Source organism: Schistocerca nitens, chromosome 4 (genome assembly GCF_023898315.1).
Source record: "Schistocerca nitens isolate TAMUIC-IGC-003100 chromosome 4, iqSchNite1.1, whole genome shotgun sequence".
Taxonomy (NCBI): Eukaryota; Metazoa; Arthropoda; class Insecta; order Orthoptera; family Acrididae; genus Schistocerca; species Schistocerca nitens.
The window spans coordinates 757,236,887-757,260,439 of record NC_064617.1 but is presented as its reverse complement, the minus strand read 5'-3'; the positions used below and the strand labels follow the sequence as shown (position 1 = coordinate 757,260,439).

At 38.8% G+C, this 23,553-nt stretch overlaps 1 protein-coding gene across 1 annotated transcript in view; it reads right to left on the bottom strand.

Annotated features, from left to right (window-relative positions):
- Positions 1–2,302: 2,302 nt before the first annotated feature.
- The window catches only part of LOC126253051 (ATP-binding cassette sub-family F member 3), a 139,423-nt gene continuing 118,172 nt past the window's right edge, over positions 2,303–23,553 (bottom strand). The window contains exon 14 of the transcript XR_007545890.1: positions 2,303–2,436. The gene's annotated coding sequence lies outside the window, so the exon portion shown is untranslated. The remainder of the gene's footprint in view (positions 2,437–23,553) is intronic.

Here is a 23,553-nt window from a genome sequence, read left to right as displayed (position 1 = left end):
ATACGAAGAAGAGCAGATAGAAGAGGTTGACAGTCTTAAATTCCTGGGATTACAACTTGATAATAAATTCAGTTGGGAAGAGCACACCACAGAACTGCAGAAACGCCTTAACAAGTCTGTATTTGCAATTCGAGTGTTAGCAGACATAGGCAACATAAAAATGAAAAAGCTTGCATACTTTGCCTACTTTCATTCCATAATGTCATATGGTATAATATTTTGGGGTAACTCTTCAAGTCAAACGAAAGTTTTCAGAGTCCAAAAGCGTGTAATACGTATTATTTGTGGAGTAAATTCACGGACGTCCTGTAGAAACCTCTTCAAAGAACTGGGTATACTAACTACTGCCTCTCAATATATTTACTCATTAATGAAATTTGTCTTAAATAATATATCTCTTCTTCCAACAAACAGCTCAGTTCATACATACAATACCAGGAACAAAAATGATCTGCACAAGGACTTAAAAGCACTTACTTTAGTTCAAAAAGGGGTCCACTACTCAGGAACACACATCTTCAATAATTTGCCAGTAAACATAAAAAAATTAGTTACAAATAAAGATCAGTTTAAAAGGAGCCTGAAAGACTTACTAGTGGCCAACTCCTCCTACTCCATTGACGAATTTTTTAATAGAAACAAATGATGTATTGTATATATTCATACTATTAGTATTGTTATTTCAGCTTAAAAAAAAATAAATTGACATGTTCCACATCCAAGAGGATCTCCTCAGCACGGATGTATGGAACGAAAAACTAATCTAATCTAATCTCTAATCATGGGAGATGGCACATTTAAACCTCTCACCAGTGTGCCAATGGCAAGCGCACTCTTTCATTGCTCCAGTCCCCAATTGGGGGTGCCACAAATACATGCCACCAGAGGGTGCTGAATTCATGTGACCTCACTGCCTTCAACTCTGACGGGCTGGTGTGGCTTCTTAAATAGCCACACTTAAAGCTTCCCCCAAGATTCAGAGTATCTTGAGCCTTGTCTTAACCCCAGAATGAAAGACTGCAGTGAGGAAATTACATTGATATAGCATGACCATAAGCAGTTACTCATTGCACATATTCAGTTTCAAGCCAAGAAATGAACTCCTTAGGTTGCTGGACATACAGTTAACCTAGCAAACAACAACTGAAGGACAGAATGCTTGCAACCAGGTGGCACCTCCTCTTTTGATGTAAAACAAGAGGAATGGACAGACTACCACAAGCACCTTGAGCAACATTTTAAAGCATACAACACATTACATCACAATGCTCTTTCTTTGTTGTATGTACAAGTGTGTATTTTTAGATTGTAAGGAAGTTGTTACCTCAGCTACAGCCACAAACCCTACTGTATGAATAACAAACTGGATGACTTCTTCAAAGCTCAGATTCATGTAGCTGCTCCTCATTTAAAATTTTTTCATACACTTTATCGTAATAATCAGTCTTACAAGGAAGGGATCTCTGAACTCAAGAGCATGAGTTGAAACTATAAATTTTATTGCTCTTGTGAAGCCTCATTTAAGGACGAAGTGCTTTGTGATGCCAATATTCAAACCTTGCTAATAACAGAAATGGACTGGGATTCTAAAGCACCAGCACACAATGTAGTGCAGAGTCCAGAAGGTGGCTTTGCTATGTTGGTGACGGTGCAAATCTCCATTCTTCGACTTTGCACAATAGCACTGTCTCTCTCTTTCCTTCCACTTGTCTCGCACGCTATGCCTGTCGTGACCTTTTCCAAAACTTCACTTCTGTTTTCTTTTTCACTGCCAAATGTTTGTGTGCAAAGGTTGGAGAGATCAGTCCGCTGGGACAAGAATACCAGTGCAAAAGATAGTTAAATAATAATAATAATAATAATAATAATAAAAGTTCCTAAATGCAATATAACATATACCATACAGTTAAAAGGAAGTCACGCTTGATCAAGGTCCGCGTCACTTTCCATTTTTGACCAGACATAACGTCTGAGAAAAGAAAGAAATAATAATAATAAGATAACTTTACATTTGGTTTCAACAGAAAATGATCTATTTTCTCCATTTTTTATTTGCAGTTATGCTACTAAGATCTGGATCAAGGGATTGGCTGACAGCAGTTCTTAGAGTTTTTTCTTAATAATTATGTTTAGAAATACTTTGCACACAATGTAGTTTTTGTACAAGACAAAACAGAACAAAACCTTTCACATACACATGTGAGAGGAAACATAGAAATCACCTATACCGCTTCTCTGTGCAGCTTAGGAAATTCTTCCTTCAACAAATTCTGGTACAATTTGAGCAAACCTTTGGTATTGTGAAAATAAATCCTTTCAGTGGTCATTAGTTTGCAAATTGATTAGTTCAAAATGTAAATCAGGAGGTGCACTTTCAATTGCCATTGAAAACTGCTTTACAAACACATCAGATGTTGGCTGCAAGTTGGTAATTTCCTGTAACAAAACAAATTCAAATGTTATTAAATGAAAGTCGTGTATAATGTTGCTTTGGAGTACCAAAGGGCAATATCTTTTAATAAACAGGTACTGTGGATTGTTGTTTCTAATGCAGTGTCACACTTGGACTTTCAACAGAATCAGCTTTATTTTGCCATTAATGATATACCGATACATTACGTGGAATTGACCACTGAATTCATTTTCAAGGAATTCTATCTTCTTGACCTATTGTTAAAAGCATGCTCCTTCCCACACAGATGCTGTCAAATGAAAGTGTTGTTTTGAACAAAGCACTTTTAAAAAATCAGATGGTATATATATCACTCAGGAAAGTGTTGCATATTTTTTCTGAAAGGTTGCTTTTGAGGAACTGAAGTTTATGTTGGAAAGCTTTTATTCTACTGACCTATCATTGATGAGGTTTTCCGTTTGGAGTTTCAAACTTAAATAATTTAGGAGAGCCATAATGTCTGCTAAAAACCCTAAATCATGCAAATGTGGGTCTGGATGGCCTCCATCCCATAACAAAATGTTGTTGAAAAGCTCAGGAAATAACTTTTTCTTTGCTCAATGAGCATACATCAGCATGGTAGGGGATATCTGGATACTACTCTTCAAATGAAATAAAACATTCTTTGAACTGACAATGAATGAGCCCATGAGAACAAATATAGTTCACGATACACATCACTACATTTACCACATCTTGGAGATGATAAACTTTGTACCAAAAGTCCCTTTGTGTGCAGAACAATGAAGGGAAGGTAAATTTGGCATGTTTAGCTTCCCCTGCATTAGGCCAATAAACCCTTTTACTCTACTGCACATTTCAATGGTTGTGGAAAACAGATTTTCCCAAATGAGTCCTATTTCTTCAGTTGTCATTTTGATCACTTTTAAAACAGCTGTCCTGTAGCATTGCTCTTAATTGAAAACATATCCAGGAGTTCTTACATTATTTGTCATTCATTGTCCACAAAAAAAAAGGCTGAGCCGTGTCACTAATATCTGTGCACTCGTTGAGCATTATGGAGTATGCCAGAGGGTTTTCAGTTTTGGTTGGGAATTGTTCCTGCAAATTCCTGACAATGTTTCTGATTTGCCAAGATATTGTTAGACTGGAAAGTGGTATTCTGCTGTTTGCGGTAGCTAATGTAGGATTTATTGCCTCTACTACAGCCAACAAATTATTATTAATGGCCTTTCCATAAATGACTTTCTAGCTCTTGCTAAATGTAGAGCAACTTTCTAACTAGCTCTAAGAGACCTTTTACAGCACGTTTCATCTTTGTCATTCTAAATTAGAGGAAAAGATTGCATTACAAATAATACAACTGAAAATGAAAACAAATACATAGTTGAAAGGAGTGTAAACAAACTTCATTTCAATTCTCAGGACCTTTACAAAAATAAACATGCTAAAATACTTGCACAAACCTCATTGGTGGAGACATGATTCTCTTTTACTGTACTTTGCAGCTCCTTTAATTGTTCCTCTCTGGCATCCCCTATAATTTCACTGTACATTTTTGAATGCAGATGGCTGTAGTGTGTATAAATAGATTATTTTATTGTAGTTACTGTACTACAGATTAGACATTTGGCTTTATTGTCACAAAAAAAAAAAAGAAAAATAAAAAGAAAAGAGAGTCCCTACTCTTGTTTAAATGGACTTTCAGATATTTTTTCTTTTTTTTAAATGATTTTGTTCCATTATTCTTAACTGTCTTTCACTTACCTATTTTAGTGTTCAACAAACTGTCCATCAGGTTATTAAATATCAAAGTTCACTGTAAATATGGTGTGGATATCGTCATTTGAAATATGAGGGCTATCCACAAAGTACATTACGTTTTGGAATTAAAATTAAATAAAGTATTGGAATTTTTTTTATTATATACAGATGAAAGCCACACTTAAATACTACTTTTCTACATAGTTGCCATTTAAATTAAGGCACTTATCGTAGCGATGGACAAGCTTGGAAATTCCTTCGTCGTAAAATTCGGCCGCCTGCGCCTTCAACCACGTGGTTACCTCTTCTTGAAGCTGTGCATCGTCATCAAAACGCTGCATAGCCAACCACTTCTTCATTGCTGGGAATAAGTGGAAGTTGCTCGGTGCCAGGTCGGGACTGTACGGCGGATGAGGAAACAACCCCCACTTAAAAGATTCGAGAACTTCACGAGTGGCATTTGCTGTGTGGGCCCGGGCGTTATCGTGAATCAGCAAGATCTTTGAGCCCAACTTTCCCCTGTGCTTGTTTTGTATTGCTCTTCTGAGGTTGTGCAGAGTTTGGCAATACCTTTGAGAGTTTATTGTAGTGCCTCTTTCCAGGAAATCCACAAAAATCACACCTTTTCTGTCCCAAAAGACAGTCGCCATGTGGTTGAAGGCGCAGGCGGCCGAATTTTACGACGAAGGAATTTCCAAGCTCGTCCATCACTACGCTAAGTGCCTTAATTTAAATGGCAACTATGTAGAAAAGTAGTATTTAAGTGTGGCTTTCATCTGTATATAATAAAAAAAAATTCCAATACTTTATTTATTTTTAATTCCAAAACGTAATGTACTTTGTGGATAGACCTTGTAGGTTACTTTTGCCAATTACTTTTCAGCCAGATGTGCACCTACCAGAGGCATATTAACAACAGGGTAATGGTACAGAGTACCTGACATTAAGTATCACAAACTCCAGAATAATCTCAGAAAATAAATCAAAGTTCATTTGGTGCACATTGTAAATTAAACTTTAACAATATTGTGAACTAGTTAAATTACAAATTATCACAGTAAAGTTTCAAAGTTCAGGCTACTTCACTTGCAGCAAATTACTGTAAGTCTACAAACCAAAATATTTTCAAAGTTTACACTATTGTAACACAAAATATCACAAGTCGCCATTTTAACACTTGGAAAACTTCAGACACTAATGGGACATGACCTCATTGCTCATACATGTGTGTTGCCTCTACTAGTCCTCAAAGCTGAACAATCCCAACTGACTGCGAGCTAGACTACCACCAGATATTTACTCCCTTGGTTTGTCATGAGTCATTTTTGTACATTTAGGTCTTCCTGAACATAATTAAAAATATTAATTTCACCTATGTATATGAATTATGCTTCAATTTATATGCAGATTTCCCAGCTATTTATTGCTGTTCTTGGTTTTTCCTAAGTCAAATATTTTGTTCAATAATACTGATTTTGTAAATGCTACTTTACACTTCTTTTTGATAGTAAATATACAGGTAATTTCCCTCCTATAGGGGAGGGGAATGTATGGTTAATACATTGGAGATGATGTACAAGTATCACGCTTTTATTAGAACGTGACACATTTCACTATGTGCACAATGTAACATGCTCTAGAGCAAATTGCCTGTCCCAGTCACAAACATTCCACACTTCCATGTGGAAATGGTAGTCAGAAACCCCATTTGCTATCTTGTTCTCACAGAACTACCCACTCCCTACTACAGTGCAGAGTACTGGAGTACGTGTTGCGAGATCAACATTGTCAAGCAGCGAGTGCTGCTGATACTCGTCAGTGGTTGTCACCTGAATATTGAGAAAAGATAGTATGTTGCATGTTGTAGCAAGAGATGATGGGGATGGCGACTGAGGAGATTCTAAATCTGCTATTGACAGTGGTGGACCACTTGTGGGTGGTGGCAGCACTAGCAGCGGCATAACCAAGTGTGGCAAGAGGCATGGAGAGTAAGCCTGCTGGGTGACAGTGAGCTCAAAAGTCATGGGTGTCAACCGTAATAGTTGGCAAGGTGCGAGCCTGGTGGGGATGAGTTGTCACAAGTGTCTTATCCTAAAAAACAATTCGGTTGTCCAGAGTGGAGGAGCTCCATGTGTCCTTCAGCTTATTGAAGGAGTGCTGTTTATTTCGATGTCAAAGGTGTGTCAACCCAGTTTCAGCACCCTGAATGGCTCAATATAGGGCAGTCGTAAGGCCAACCATGTGATGTTGTCACAGAGCATGGCATAAGCATTGTCTGCAAGCTTTATGTGGATGAATGGCTTCGGGGTCAAGTGCACAGAAGAGGGAGGCATTAGCATATTACAGTTATGATTTTTGACATGTTGCACCAAAGCAAGGAGTTCGGTCAAGTCAGGCATAGGAGACAGTAGAACAAATTCTGCTAGCAATATGAGAATCTCACCGTGGAGTATTCCCCTGAGCGAGGCATGTAAGTCATCTCTGATTGCTGTACACACACACTGAGGAGGACCCACAGAAGGGCTTCAGTCCATGCAACTCATGGCACATGATTGCCATCTTCATCATACAATGTTATTCTTCCATTAGGCTATTGCTCTGGGGTGGTGCACAATGGTATGACGGCAAGAGATGCAACAGAAGTTACAGACTGATGACACCGAGTGGTTGTGACTGCACCCAGGCAACTGAAACGGGATGTTAAAGTTACCACGACAACTCAGGCAGTGATTTCCACCATGATATCTGTGACCAGCACAGCTTCCATGCAGTGTGAAATGTGATCAAACACGGGGAATAGAAGTCTTTACCACTACAGCACTAGCAGGGATCAAACAAGGTCCAAATGCAGGTGACGGAAAGTTCTACATGGTTGTCGAAACTATTTGGGGGTATTTGTGTATGGTGGCTCACCTTTCCACACTGGCACTCTAGGCAGCATTCCTGCATGGCAGTTGCACCCAATGCCTGACCAAACAAAATTGTCAGTGAGCAGCTGGATTATTGGCTGAACTACTAGATGAGCACAGTTGTGCAGACAATCAAAGATGGCCATTGCATCAATATGGGAAGGAGCAGTCAAAGCCTGTGCTGGGACACGTCACAGAGGACGCTAGCATCTGAACTGAGAATTGGATGGCGTTAAATTTTGAGACTGGAAGAATTATCATTGAGTAAGTAATAAATTGTTGGGTCCCACTCTTGCAAGTCAGCTGTAATCCAGAAGGAAGATCATGTGCATGCTTGAGGGGCAGTGGGTGACAATGATGTCTGCTCCGTGCAGGTAACAGACATTGGTGGGGGACTGGGCAATGAGACAGAGATGGTAAAATTGTAGTGGAATGACAGTTGCCGATAGGTGATGTATGGCATCCACCAGTGGTTTTAATCAGTGTATATGACGACATGACAACTCTCAATGTCCTCCCAGAAGCAGCCCACAGCCTCATATATTGTGAGCAACTTGCAATAAAAAGCAGACAATTTTGTTTGAGAAGCTGTGAATTTCTAGGAAAGGAAACAGAAGGGCCGCATATCATCTGACACTTGTTGCTGGAGGACACTCCCGTACCATCCCTGTACCACAGAAGGAAGCGAGAACGAGTCTGGGGCATCATTCATGGCTTTGAAAGTTGGAGGAGAAAATGAAGATGTCATCTAGGTATGCATAACAGAAATCGAGCTTGTAAAGCACCTAATCAATAAATCATTGCCATGTTTCAGAAGCATTCTTCAGTCCATACAGCATGACAAAGAACTCTAACAAGCCAAAGGGCATAATACGTCGAGGTACCCAGATAAGGAATGGAATAACATTGCCATCAGCAGAGCTTGTGTAGTAAGCATTTCTGCCACTAGGCATGAACAGCACAACTAATTGCCAGTTAAGTGCTGCCTGTGTTGTCGACCTGGCTTGTTCTGTTCATCTGCAGCGATTGTTTTTGCTAGCACTGTTTTGCTCTTGTTTTGTTTTGTTTTTGATGATGACAAGTGAACAATGTGCAGCTGTGAAATTTTGTTTTCCACTCAGTAACTGCTGAGACTGTTTTAATGTTGAGAAGTGTACAAATGTTTTGCTCAGTTTAAAAATGGGGACATGTCGACTGATGACAAACTTCGTTCTCAACGTTCATCAACTGCCCAAATCGATGAAAATATTGAAAAGTTCATTCCCCCAGCTCAGACCGTCAATCAAACCTTTTATTTTGAGGTTCTAAGACCACACAACAATGTTCAACAAAAAAGATCGAATTTGTGGCAGACATGAGACTGGTTCTTCCATCATGACAATGCTCCTGCACACACAGTGATCTCTGCTAGGCAGATTTTGGCTAAAAGTGCCATGGTTTCACTTCCCCACACACCTTACTCACATGACCTGGCTCCGTTGACTTTTTCTTATTTCCACAAACAAAAAGAGGCATGAAAGGACACTGATTTGACAACACTGAAGAAGTCAAGAAAAAAGCAGAAGAGGAGCTGTTGGCCATTTCTAAAGATGACTACTAAAAATGTTTCAAACAGGGGAAGCATCAGTGGGACAAAAGTATTATTTGTGATGGAGAGTATTTTGAAGGGGATAAGGCTGTTTTGTAAACAATATATAGCTTTTAAAAAATAATTCCCATTTTTTTAGTCACCCTTCATAATAACTGTCTTGGCGGCATTGTCAAGGTACAGGGGCATTAGATTTTATGCCTTGTGGCAGTCAACCACACTAAGAACAGTAGCCCCCATGAGCATATGCGTGAAATTTTGAATGTTCAAAATGGAGTGACTAATGAATCATTTGGAAGCTAAAGTGTTCTGTAGTCTCAAGAGAGCTGGATAGAACATCTTTATTAGCAATAAGCTTATTGGAGGAGACCTCAGAACTATCCAAAGGATGAACAACATGTGAGTGCAACAATTTGTCCACAGCTACATAAGCAGAGGAATTTAGGCACAAGGCAACATGGCTTTTGAAGAATGGGTGGGTCCATCATCATACCACTCCTGATTGCACACTGATAAAGTCTAACTCACTGTGAGTCAGCTGACACAGCATTGTTGCGCCAGTGCACTCTGTGGTCCAGCACTCGTGAGGGGATCTTCCCACGGACTCGGGCAACATCGGGTTTGTTCAGGGTAGATGCCAGGTGGGAGTGGCTCACTAACAGTATTGTGCTGCTGTGCTGCGTAACTGTAAACAATCTGTCCACTAAGGCAAGTTTCTTGCCCAATGGTTCTGCATCATGCTCTGTAACTGCTAACTGTAGTTGAGGTGGGAGTTGGACAATCGCTAGCATACAGAGAATCAGGTCCAGCATCAAAGTGGGGTCCACCAGGGAGCATAATTGGTGCCCCAGTTTAGGGGGAGACATCTGGACAGAAATGCAAAGGTGTAGGTTGAGATGCAGAGTGGCAATGTGCTGTACAGTCTGATGATGGGTGTAGCATGAGAGCCGAATTGTAATGTATTATTCGTGCTGCCAATAGCATCTACAGCAATGGTTGTGCACATGAAGGGATTGCATCTAATGACAGTGATTGTAGTGTGGAACATGCAGCTGGCACAATATCTGTCAGCACTAACACCAAACATGGAATATCACTGAAGCTTGCTGGAGTAGGAATGCAAGTTCAATAACGGGACTGTTGATGGCAATTGTTATGTTGCACTCACTGTGCCTCGCAAAAGAACATTTCCCCTAGCATCCTGGTCTGTTTTCCACATTGCTGTTAAAGAAAATGAGAACATTGAGTGGTGGCAGGTCCTGATGAAAACAGAGCAGTAGAGCTGAGAGGGACAGCTGACACAACAGGTTTTATGTCCAGTGGTGCATTGTTAATACACAAGGAGGGGACTTGGTATGAAATTTTGTGGTTACAACAAAATTCACAGCAGTTGGATCAACATTGTAGGAAGTTTCCCTCATATAGGATAGGGGAACTTATCAGTACTACACCGGATGCTGTATACAAGTATAATGCTTGTGTTAGAATGCAATACACTGCGTACATAATCAGGTTCTCAAAACCTACAGCATCAAAGACAGAAGAAAAGTGGTGTCTTTCTCTAGAAAACCGAATATTATGGTGCCTAATGATCTTCAGCAAGCAGAGAAAAGATTTACTGCATTGGAGAAGAAATTTACGAAGGACAGCAACCTGAACCATGTATGAGATGTAAAAGATTGACCACATTAAAACTAGACATGAAACCATCCCTTCTGGACAGACACTGAATCACATTTTATCTGCCAAATCATTCTGTAAAGGAAGAAAAGTTAGATGTCACCAATGGAGGACTGCATTCGATGGTCCACTACATGAGAAGAATGGGCCTTGATTTACTCCATGAGATTCTTTCAATATTACTGAGATTCTGTCTATATTCAGTAGCTTTAATTGCTGATATTAAACAAGCATTTCTACAGAGAGTTCTTCACCGGAAAGGCAGCGATGTCACAAGGTTCTTTTGGTGCAAAGTAATTAAGGATCAACACAAGGAAACTTTTGTATTACAACTGATAAAAAGATTATATATGACTTCACCTGGCTGTATCTACAGCTACACTAAGTGATCAAAAGTATCCGGACACCTGGTTGAAAATGACTTACAAGTTCGAGGTGCCCTACATCAGTAATTCTAGAATTCGATATCTTGTTGGCCCACCCATAGCCTTGATAACAGCTTCCACTCTCGCACAGGCATACATTGAATCAGCTGCTGGAAAGTTTCTTGGGGAATGGCAGCCCATTCTTCAAGGAGTGCTGCGCTGAGGAGAGGTATCGATGTCGGTTGGTGAGGCTCGACATGAAGTCGGCATTCCAAAACTTCCCAAAGGTGCTCTATAGGATTCAGGTCAAGACTCTGTGCAGGTCAGTCCATTATGGAGATGTTATTGTCATGTAATCAGTCTGCCACAGGCCATGCATCAAAACAAGTGCTCAATAATGTTGAAAGATGCAATCGTCACCCCCGAATTGCTCTTCAACACTGGGAAGCAAGAAGGTGCTTAAAACATCATTATAGGCCTGTGCTGTGATAGTGCCACACAAAACAACAAGGCGTGCAAGCCCCCTCCATGAAAAACATGACCACATCATATCACCACCGCCTCCGAATAGTACTGTTGGCACTACAAATGCTGGCAGATGACGTTTACTGGTCATTCACCGTACCCACACCTGGCCATCGGATAGCTACATTGTGTGCCATGATTTGTCACACCACAAAATGTTTTTCCACTGTTTAATTGTCCGATGTTTATGTTCCTTACACCAAGCGAGGCATCGTTTGGCATTTACCGGCGTGATGTGTGGCTTATGAGCAACTGCTCGACCGTGAAATCCAAGTTTTCTTACCTCCCACCTAACTGTCTTGGTAATTGCAGTGGATCCTGATGCAGTTTGGAATTCCTGTGTGATGATCTGGATAGATGTCTGCCTATTACATATTACAACCCTCTTCAACTGTTGGCGGTCTCAGTCAGTCAACAGACGAGGTCAGCCTGTACACTTTTGTAGTGTACATGTTCCTTCATGTTTCCTTAAATTCTTCACGTGTGTGGCCATAGTTGCTTTATAATTCATGAGGGTATTTTTTATCCGTCATTGCAAACTATGAAAATGTGAGATGTTTTCACTAGACGTGTTTCGCTTTATTGAGGTAAAGCATCATCAGTGGTCTGTAATTAATTTTTTTGCATTTTGATTTGCTTTTTATATCAGAAAACAGTTCATTAAGAAGAGGTTGATTTGTGCTTATGGTGATTTTTCAGCTGATTTCTCACTTACATCGGGAAATGCCGTCTGCTAGCACATTGTTTTCCTGTGTTAGACCCTGATAATTTTGGTCTAATTTTTGTGCATAAAAGTGTGTTGTGAGAAATGCATAGTGCTGCAGTACATCTAAAAATTAGACCAAAATTATCAGGGTCTAACACAGAAAAACAACGATGGGCTGCAGACGGCATTTCCCGACGTAAGCGAGAAATCAGCTGAAAAATCACCACAAGTACACATCAACCTATTCTTAACGAATTGTTTTTCGATCTAAAAAGCAAATCATAATGTAAAAAACTTAATTACAGACCACTGATGATGCTTTACCTCAATAAAGCGAAATGTATCTGGTGAAAAAATCATGCATTTTTGTAGTTGCAATGACGGATCAAAAATAGCCTCATGAATGCTTCATGTTTCCACTTCACTATAAAACCGGAAACAGTGGACCTAGGGAAGTTTAGGAGAGTGGAAATCACGCATACAGACGTATGACAAGTGACAACCAATCAACTGACCATGCTCGAAGTCTGTGAGTTCCGCGGAGTGCCCCATTCTGCTCAGCTTTCAAAGTCTTGGCAATAAGCACAACGAGTTGGATATCATTGCAGCAATTGATAACCCTGATGTTTTAGTTATAAGTGAACACTGGTACACAGATGAGCTAATTAGTGTATGTAAGCCACTTTCCATGAACTTTTGCTCTGCCTTCAGTAGAAAAGAGAAACGTGGTGGTGGGGTAGCTATCTTTGCAGCCAGTGGTAGTAATTATAGTGTAATAGATGTAAGTGCTTTCAGCATTGAGGGTGTAATAGAACTAGCAGCAATTAATTATAAGTGGGGGAAAGAGAACTTAATTATTACAGGCCTATACAGACCTCCATCTGGTAGCCTAGATAGTTTCTTTGATGTTCTTAATGACCTGCTTGTTAACATTGACAGTAAACACTGCAATAAAAATGGCTGGGTTAACATAATACTAACTGGAGATATAAACATTGACTTGCTGTCCAATGACTCTGTATCTAAAAAACTAATGCTAATACTAGCTCAATTCAACTTAACATTTCTGATAAACGAGCCCACTAGAGAGGTCAATAGTGTAAAATCATGCATTGACAACATTATAACTAGCATGTCCCACTTTACATGCAGTGCATCAGTTCTGAAGCTTGCCATTTCTGACCACCACGCAGTACAGGTATTGATAGAAGCTGAAAATCTTCATGTCAATAGAAAAGAGAAACAATATGTGACAAAAAGAATGACCAATGATGACAATGTTAAAAGATTTCAACAGTTTGCTAAAAAGCTTACAATGGGGTGAAAAAAAAACAGCATTACTTTCAGTGAATTTTCATCAGATTTTTATTATTGCTTCACTGTCTCATGTCCAGAAATGGCCTTTACAGTAAATGACTGCAAAAAGATACAAAAAAATAATTGGATAAATCATGAAGTAAAAACAGCAAGAGAGAAACTTAGACTTTTCCTGTATGCAATGATAAATAATAACAATAATAATAGACTAAAGGTAGAATTTAAGAACTATCAGGATTACTATAAAGATCTTCTGCTAGAAACTAAAAGTAAATATGTAGTCACAATGTTAAGAAACTCTACTAACACAGGTTTAGCAGTTTTGAAAGTAATAAATAGCTTTACGGAATTGTAAGGACAGATCAACAAGTGATTTTACTATAAACCATAAAGGGCATATCATGAAATGTCAATGTCATATTGCAAATGTTTTTAATGAGTACTTTTCTTCTGTTGGAAAATCTGTCAATGACCATTTTAAGAATGTTCAGCATAGATATAGGGGCATTCCAATCAAACAAAGCAGATACTTGGCCCCCAACCAATAACAAGGAAGTCAAAAACATAGTAATGTCATTAAAAAATACAAAATCAGCAGGCTGTGATGGATTGCCTATCAGTACACTGGAAAGATGCATAGACAACATATCTGATGCCATGGCCACAGCAGTAAATGATGTAATTGCATCAGGTTGTTTCCCAGATAGTCTAAAGACAGCACAAGTAACCCCGATTCACAAGAAAGGTGATAAATCTAAAATTGAAAACTACCGCCCCATCTCAATCTTACCTGCATTTTCTAAGGTAGTTGAGAAAGTTATTTATACTAGACTAATGACATTCCTGAGAAAACACAATTTAATATTTGAAAATCAGAATGGCTTTATGAAAAACAAGTCAACATCAGTAGCAGCAGCACAATTAATAGACAAAATAATAACGGCCATAGAGAACAAGGAGTATGTAACTGGAGTGTTCCTTGATCTAGAAAAAGCTTTTGATTGTGTCAACATCACCATATTACTTGACAAGCTGTGGAACCTGGGTATCAGAGGAACTGGCTATGAGCTGATAAAATCGTATATGAGCAATAGAAAACAATTTGTCTTGCTTAAAACAAACAGTGGGTCTTACAAATCTAAAATTACAGGCATCAAATATGGAGTGCCTCAAGGTTCTGTCTTGGGACCCCTTCTTTTCTTGATTTATGTCAATGATATACAGTATTGTTCTCCTAACTGTACAAAAATATTGTATGCAGATGACACATCAATAGTGTGTAAACACAAAGACTATGAGTGTCTGGAGGTACAGTGCAACAGTGTAACTAATGAAATAGTCAAGTATTTTAATGAAAGCCATCTAAATGTAAGTGCTTCAAAGACTGCAATGATGGAATTTAAGACAAGGAAACAAATAGAATTTGACATGAAATTATCCATAGGAAATGCCATTGTAAAAAAGGAAAAATGGACAAAGTTCTTGGGAATTACAATCCAGGACAGCCTCAAATGGGACATGCATATCGATTCCTTAGCATGTAAGCTGTCGAAGAATGTGTTTGCTATAAATATGATTAGCAAATATTGTAAGGACATGGGTGTACTAAAAACTGCTTATCACGCCCTATTCTCATCAAACTTAAAATATGCTGTAGAAATATGGGGTGCAACAACTCAAGCCAACCTAAGTACATTATTAATACTACAGAAAAAGTTATCAGAATTATTTGTGGTGCCAAACCTCGAAAATCATGTCGGAACCTGTTCCCAAAATTAGGTGTGCTTACCATTATAGGTGTGTACATATTGAAAGTTATATTGCTTGTGAAAACAATTAATCCAAATTTCAACTGTGACCTGCACCAATATGATACAAGGCAAAAGTTCAGATACCATGTAAATAGCCACAGAACAGCTTTATATGAAAAAAAAATGCACTTCATGCTGGGCTGAAGCTAGCCAATGCCCTACCAAAAAGTCTCACAACCATTCCTGCTAACAAATTAAAAGATCAGCTAAAAAGAATTCTAATTGAAAACCCTTTTTATTCCCTAGACGAGTATTATATCTGTATGAAAAGTCTTTCATAAGTATGTCAAGCTCATAGTTTTAAGTAACCTACAACTAATATAATGTTGATAAAAACAATATTTGTAATGTCATGATTGTATACTACCAGACATAAAATCCATCAAAATGTAAAATTTATTAATACAAACAAATCTTTAGTTTGTAATTTATAAACTGACGTATTCAGACGAATAATCTGTATGATGTCCTGAAACTGTATTATTTCTAGGGATTGTATTTGATTATTCGATGTTGAATAAATATTATTATTATTATTATTATTGTTATTATTATTACTATTATATGGAGTACCTGGCAGCACAATGCACCTAATATGAATAACATATGTTTTTGGGAGTGTCTGGATACTTCTGATCACTTAGCAAGGCATCGTACAGTGCATGGCAGAGGTTTTCCTGTACCAGAACTAGTCATTTCCTTTCCTGTTCCACTTGCAGGGGGAGCGAGGAAAAAAAAGACTATCTATATGCCTCCATATAAGCCCTAATACCTCATATCTTATCTTTGTGATGTATGAAGGCAGCAGTAGAATTGCCCTTGCAATCAGCTTCAAAAGCCGCCCTACCCATTTGGACTTACCTACAGCCCATTTCTTCTTGCAGCCACACTGAAAGAACTTGCTACAATGCACAAAACGAATTTTCCTTGAACTGCTTTAATTGTTGACAGTAACATGTATATGGATGATTCTGTAGCAGGTGGTGAAGATGAAAATGCCGTGATTAACTTTTAGAGCTTACATCACCCAAGGGACAAATTAGTCTACCAGTGGTGAAGTGGGCCACAAATTTAAAGCCAACTGATAGCCATTTTTCAGTCAGAAAGTGTCGTGAACACTGGAGATACGGAGGTACTTGGAGTGCATTGGAACATGAAAGCAGATGCGCTCAGTACTGTACACAACAGTGCCATTGACAATAATATAAATGTCCTGACACAAAGAGATAAGTCACTCGAAGCACTGCCAGATTCTTTGACCCACTGGGTTTGTTGTCACCTGTACCTCTCACTGGAAAAATTATTTTACTGGAAATTTGGTCTAGAGGAACTGAATGGGATGGGGTCTTACCTCTTGATCTTGGCAAATGCTGCCAAATGTGGATATCAACTATGCCATCAGTTCGCACATTGGATTCTGTTTCTGAAGACAGTGAATCAGAAATCTGACATTTATGTATGGTGCACCACTAAAAACATGACATCAGTCCATTTCGTTTGCAGTAAAAACATACTAGTGAGTAAGTCTTACACAGTTGGAACTTCCAGCAATACTTCTTGAATCAAAACTACTGTATTATTTCTGTGTGGCCCCGAGCTACAATGCAGGTCATGCAACATTGTGGACTCACTCAACTGCAGCCTAAGGCTGAATACAACATGACCTAACTGATGGGAAACCTCTGTGTCAAACTGTGTTATGGAAGTTCAAAACTAATGAATCCATCACAGTGGAGACACTGCCTTGGTGAAGCAAACCCGGCTGATCTAATCCCAAATGGTATCACGGAAGAAAAACTGAAGCATAGGGTTCCATGGGTCTGCTTGGTTAAGGAAGAACTGAAAACAATAGCTACTATTTATACAGACAAAAGACCTTTCCTTGGCAGGAAAGAAGAAATTAACAGACCAGGTCTTAATGATAAATATAAGATACTATCTTAACAGCTAAGCGATATAGTAACTGCTACAAACTGTTGTGAATCGCAGGATGGGTACTTCACTTTCAACAGCAGTTAATGAAAGAAAATAGGATATCCAGAGAACTGACAGCATCAGACTTGGGTGAAGCATGAACATATTGGGTTAAAGTTGTTTAACTCCTCGTTACAACAATTCCATGAAATTCTAAGACAGCTAATTTAATCCCCTCTTGGATAAATGTGTCTTTGTGGATGTGTCCAGTCTGAAGAATTACTCAAAGACCAACGCCTTCCAATTCTTCTCAATGGACGGTATCATTTCACCTGTTTACTGGTGCAGCAGACTCACCTACATCACCTTGGGGTAAATGTAGTGTTATATGAAACAAGAACAGAATTCTGGATGTTTATAGCTTGACAGGCAATTAAACGTGTCCTACATCACTGCCTACCTTGCAAGATGGTGAAAGCTCACTTTACTCAACAAACTGAGGCTTTGTTACGAGCTGAACGAGTCTCACCATTGAAACCACTTGATGTCACAGGTACTGACTTTGCTGGCCCATTATATGTCAAGACAGAGACATGTAATGAAGAAAGCACATATTGCTCTATTCATGTGCACAACAACATGAGCCCTATATCTGGAACTATGCTCAAACATGTCAACTGACAGATTTCATGAAGCCATACAAAGGTTTGTGGACAGACAAGGAGTACCCAGCACAATTTACAAGGACAATGCAACTACCTGCCATTCCACACAAACATAGAGCTGAAGGAGCTCTGGTAGGCTCATGGCATGCGAGACACACTAGTACCTCTCCCAGCGTGTTATCACATGGAAATTCATCGCCCCATATGCACCTTAGTGGAGAGGATTCTGGGAACGGATGGTGGAATCTGTCAAATACTCTCTGAGAAAGGGTTTAGGATAGTCAGAGTTGGATGAAGGTGGTCTCAACACCATCCTAGTCAGCACAGAAGCAGCGTTAAATTCAAGACCCTTTATGCAAAGGGGAGAGAAATCTGAGCCACTGACACCTGCACATTTCTTTGGGAGTGACTCTCAAACGTACGCACCAGTTAAAAAGCATTTGTCCGAGCTATGAAACCAGAAGGTGATAGAACATTTCTGGAACAGTGGAACAAAGAATACCTGATCCTGCTCACTTCCATGAAACTCATCAACAAAGGACAGGTTTAAGAAGATTTCAAGCTGAGTGGTGTCATTCTTCTACAGGAGGATGTTCATCCATGACTTGTGGAGAACGCCGTAGATAAAAGATTTTCATGAGGGAAGATATGAACTATAATCTTGTGAACTTCTGAAGCATCCATAATTTCACATCCTGTTCTGCTGATCATTTCTGTAGAAGTTGACCAGTGTGGTGAGGATGTTGCCGGTTAATGTGTGTAATTGTAAACACTTTGAAAGTACTAATTATCCGTGACTTGATCTGTTGTATATTCCATGACGTACCCTCCTTTGTGAGAAGTAAATTAATGTTTTATTGGAATCATGGTGTTGCGTGTCCATAATATGTGTAGATCTGCCTGTGGGTCATTAGGTATTACATACTGTTACTCAAACTGACACATATGAACAGCTATAGCTTCTAATGCAGTGGTTACTGGTACTGCTCACTGAAACTATCAGATCGAATAAGTGTGCAGACTCCTCCAGATGCCTACTCACCGTTAATGCAATTTGTACAGTAAGAGTTGGGTTTCTGATGACTGCTGTCCTGAAGTCGCACACCAACTGCATAGTAAGTAGTCATTACAATTCCACTGAAGAAACAGCTGAATGGGACACGATGAAGCAGCAGAGGGGAAACAGGAGTATGAATTATTTTGCTGCTGAGTCATGCTCCATCCGAGTGTGTGATTTTTCATTGGTATTCATACGCTTGACTGTGTGTGTGGTGGGGGGTGGGGTGAGGGGGGTTGGTGGCCGGATTGCCCAGAGCAGCAGAATTCTGTTTACATTTCAGTTTATCCTTCTTGTCCCTGTGAGGTTTTGGTTTCTATCAGGACTTTTCTGTCTTGACTCCTGGGACAGAAGAGGACCATTCTTTTCTATTACCCACAACCTGTGGCTCTTTCAGCCACTGGTTGATGGTATAATGAATCATCCTCCTCTAACATTACCTTTTTCTTATAGAGATAACATACCATGTATACTATCAATTCTCGCATAAGTCAAAATTATCTCAGCTATTTCACTAAAAGAGTTCATATGATTTTGTATACAATGTATTACATTTCAGGCTAAAATGTACAAAAAAGAAATTAAGGTCGATATGTACTTACAGTTAATCTTCTTTTAAAAATACGAGAATTACAAAATCTGTGGCATACTTAAAATTCATATTATTAATTGCACAATCTAATGCTACTAATTAAATTTTTTCCTACATTTATTTATGAAATAATGATATAATTTGGTAAAGATTCTCCTCTTGTCAAGAAAGTTTGTAAACTCTCTCGCTTTGTAAACTCTCTCGCTTTGTAAACTCTCTCGCTTTGTAAACTCTCTCGCTTTGTAAACTCTCTCGCTTTGTAAACTCTCTCGCTTTGTAAACTCTTTGGAAATTGTGAGTACTGCAGAATGTAAGTAGTAGCAGGCATGCCTCAGATGGAAGTAGATGTTTTTATGAGTTTTTCACAAACAATGTAATTACTGGTTTTTTGAATGTGGAAATTTTGAAGTTGGTGTGCTTTAGAAGAATGGGACAAAATAAAAAGATATTCATATCAACAGGCAACTCTTCATCAGTTATTTTGTCTTCAGGAACCAGCAATGGTAAATCAAAATTTTCAGCAGCAAGAATGCACTCCTAGACAACAAGATTTTGAGCCAACAACAACAACAACAACAAGATAATCAAGTAAAAAAAGTTGTTCTCTTATAATCTTACTCCTCTCAAAGTTTTCAAAATTTGTGCAAAGACAGAGAACTTTAATGGTGATGTGAGGGAGGGTAAGATTACAGTGGCAAACTGCTTGTCTCTTCCCTAATGATGCCAGAAGAGTATGTGACATCTCTGGGTGCACAAATAGGATGGTTGCCATTGGTACTGTGAGTGTGAGGATTGAGAGAGCTTATGGACAATGAGTAATGTAATGTGATAGAGAACAGTAAAAAACACATCACTGGCTTTTATCATGGAACAGATGCCCTAGACAAACTGAAACAGAGAAAGTTTTTTGATGGAATAACAATTATGTGAAAAGGACAGACTCTTACTTACCACAGAGGAAGCATTGAACAGCCGAAAGGCACATTAAGAAGAGCTTGAGACAGAGAAATGCCAATCTATTCAGGGGAAACTATTCTAGAGGAGTGCAGGTTTTCTCAGTGAATTTCATATATGAAGTCTTCATGGGTTGTCAGCCATGACTATATCCTCCTCAAAGTGTTCTTCGAGTAAAGCCAGGGAGTCTTCTATTGGTACTCACGTGAATTGAAGCTGACTAGTAGGTCTTCATTTTTCAGCTGCATGCCCTGTAGTACTTTCACAAACTATATCAAATATGCAGTACAAACGGATTTTGGGTCTCAGTAATCAAGTGTCCATAGAAGTAAGGTTGCACGACAACCTAATCAACTGCGAGAGTGGCTACCATCTCAGCACAGCCTGGGAGCCTGCAATCAGGAAAATCAGAGAAGAACGTTCCATTCCACCAAGGGCCACAGACGGAGCAGACAGAAATGGATGCTGGGTCATGAACCCCGCACACGTCCACTAAATTCTATTTAGAAACCTCCAAAGCAACTAAACCCAACAAGATTATTGAATTATTAACTTTTCTAAGCAAAGTGGAGTATTACATCAAATTCAGTCCTAAAGCTTCTGACACAATGTATCCACTGAACAGACTCCATCACAAAGACATCATCATATCAATGGTCTCCTTGATCCAGCAAGGCATTCCACATTTTAAATTTTATTCATCTCCATCTTTAGCAATCCAGACTCTGGGAAACACTTGGTCCTAGTAGCAAATTTTTCTCCCTATGACATATGTGTTGTTGTAGTGTGGTCTTTTGACAGAGCCCACATTTGGAGAGTCCACATAATGTGACCTAGGATGGCATCACTACAAGCATCTCTGCCTACAATAGCTTTAACAACCAATTCTGCTGCTTCCACCCTCGTCTCCAGAACTGTCCCTATGCAGCTCAGCATGGACTGAATGCTGGCATTGTCCTTGCTGGTACCACAAGACCTTTGCAATACAACTACGACCAGGCAGATTAGGTTGCCCCAACACATAAAACTGAAGATCTTCTGAATTGGGCACTATTTAGACATTTCAAATTGCATATTAGCTCCAGTCACCAGCAGGCACAATTCCAAGTCATCAGGTCCAATCTTTGACATCTGGCACAAGCCATAGAGGAAGAGCGGCCATGACAATGCCTGTACATCATGGGGACAGGAGAAGAGTCGTTATACAGTGACACTCGTAACTTGTTAAATATGGCAGACTGTTTTTGACATACTCCATATCATTATAATTGTGATGTTCCCAATGATTAAGCACTTTTGTATTGAATGGTTGTTGTTCAGAAGAGTACAATATAAGATTCCTTGTTTTATAGAAGTGTCTTATTTATTTTGATAGTTCGATATTGGATTTTGTTAGATTAGATTAGATTTACTTTCATTCCAATTGATCCTTAGTGAGGAGGTCCTCCAGGATGTGGAACATGTCAGAAAAACAACAATACATGACAAATATTTACAACTGAAACAAATAAGGTAATGTACCATTACACAGGTCCCAAGTGGAATGATTGTCATTTTTTTAATGAACACTATATGAAAAAGTCATTTTACAAATACTAATGCACTGAATTCTCCCTACAACATATCCTTCACTCTCACAACCCCTCTGGCCTCAAACTTTGCTAGTTTTTTATTTATTTGTAAGGTAATAAACATGTAAGACAACTACTATAATACTTATTTACAATGAACACATTACTGCACTCAAATGGTGCAGAAGTTAGATTGTACTTACACACACACACACACACACACACACACACACACACAATTTACAATGGACACATTACTGCACTGAAATTGTGCAGAAGTTGTACTGAGTGTGTGTGTGTGTGTGTGTGTGTGTGTGTGTGTGTGTGAGTACAATCTAACTTCTGCACTATTTGAGTGCAGTAATGTGTTCATTGTAAATAAGTATTATAGTAGTTGTATTACATGTTTATGAAATTGTGCACACACACACACACACACACACACACACACACACACACACAGAGAGAGAGAGAGAGAGAGAGAGAGAGAGAGAGAGAGAGAGAGAGAGGTGGTTTTAATGAAGAATTCATCAATGGAGTAGGAGGAGTTGGCCACCAGTAAATCCTTTAGGCTTCTCTTAAACTGAATTTCATTGGTTGTTAAGCTTTTTATGGCTGCTGGCAAGTTATTGAAAATGTGTGTTCCCGAATAATGCACACCTTTTTGTACAAGACTAAGTGACTTTAAATCCTTCTGAAGATTATTCTTATTTCTAGTATTGATTCCATGAATTGAGCTGTTGGTTTGAAAAAGTGATATATTTTTAATGACAAATTTCATTAAGGAATAAATATATTGGGAAGCAGTAGTTAGTATCCCTAGTTCCCTAAACAGGCTTCTGCAAGATGTTCTCGAGTTCACACCACATATAACTCTTACTGCAAGTTTTTGTGCCTGAAAAACTTTGGCTTGGCTTGATGAATTACCCCAAAAAATAATCCCATATGACATTATGGAATGAAAGTAAGCATAGTATGCCAGCTTTTTCATTTTTATATCCCCTACATCTGACAAAATTCGCATTGCAAACAGAGATTTGTTAAGACGCTTCAGCAGTTCTGTGGTGTGCTCCTCCCAGTTGAATTTATTATCTAGCAGTAATCCCAAGAATTTAACACTGTCCACTTCTATCTTCTTGTCATCGTATGTTATTTCAAAGTTAAGTGACAAAGAATTGGCTAGGAACCAGTGATTAATGTCCACAAATATTTTATTAGCTGATCTTTCTAAGACTACACTTGTTTAGCTATTTATTGCAATGTTTGTATCATGGGCAAACAAAACGAACTTGGCATCTGGTAATGTTACTGATGAAAGGTCGTTGATATACACAAGAAAAAGTAAGAGTCCCAAAATGGAACCTCGTGGGACCCCCACATGTAATCAGTTCCCAGTTGGATGATGCCTGATAGCTTGATACATGTCTCTTTCCTAATAACACCCTTTGTTTCCTGCCAGAGATATAAGATTTGAACCATTTTGCAGCATTTCCTGTTACACTATAATATTCTAATTTACTTAAAAGGATATTGTGATTTACACAGTCAAATGCCTTAGACAGATCACAAAATATACCAGTTGCCTGCAATTTTTTGTCTAATGAATTAAGCACATTTTCACTGTTAAGTGTAGATAGCCTTCTCAATATCAGAACCTTTTAGAAATCCAAACTGTGACTTTGACAGTATGTTATTTGAGATAAGATGGTTATAAAGCCGACT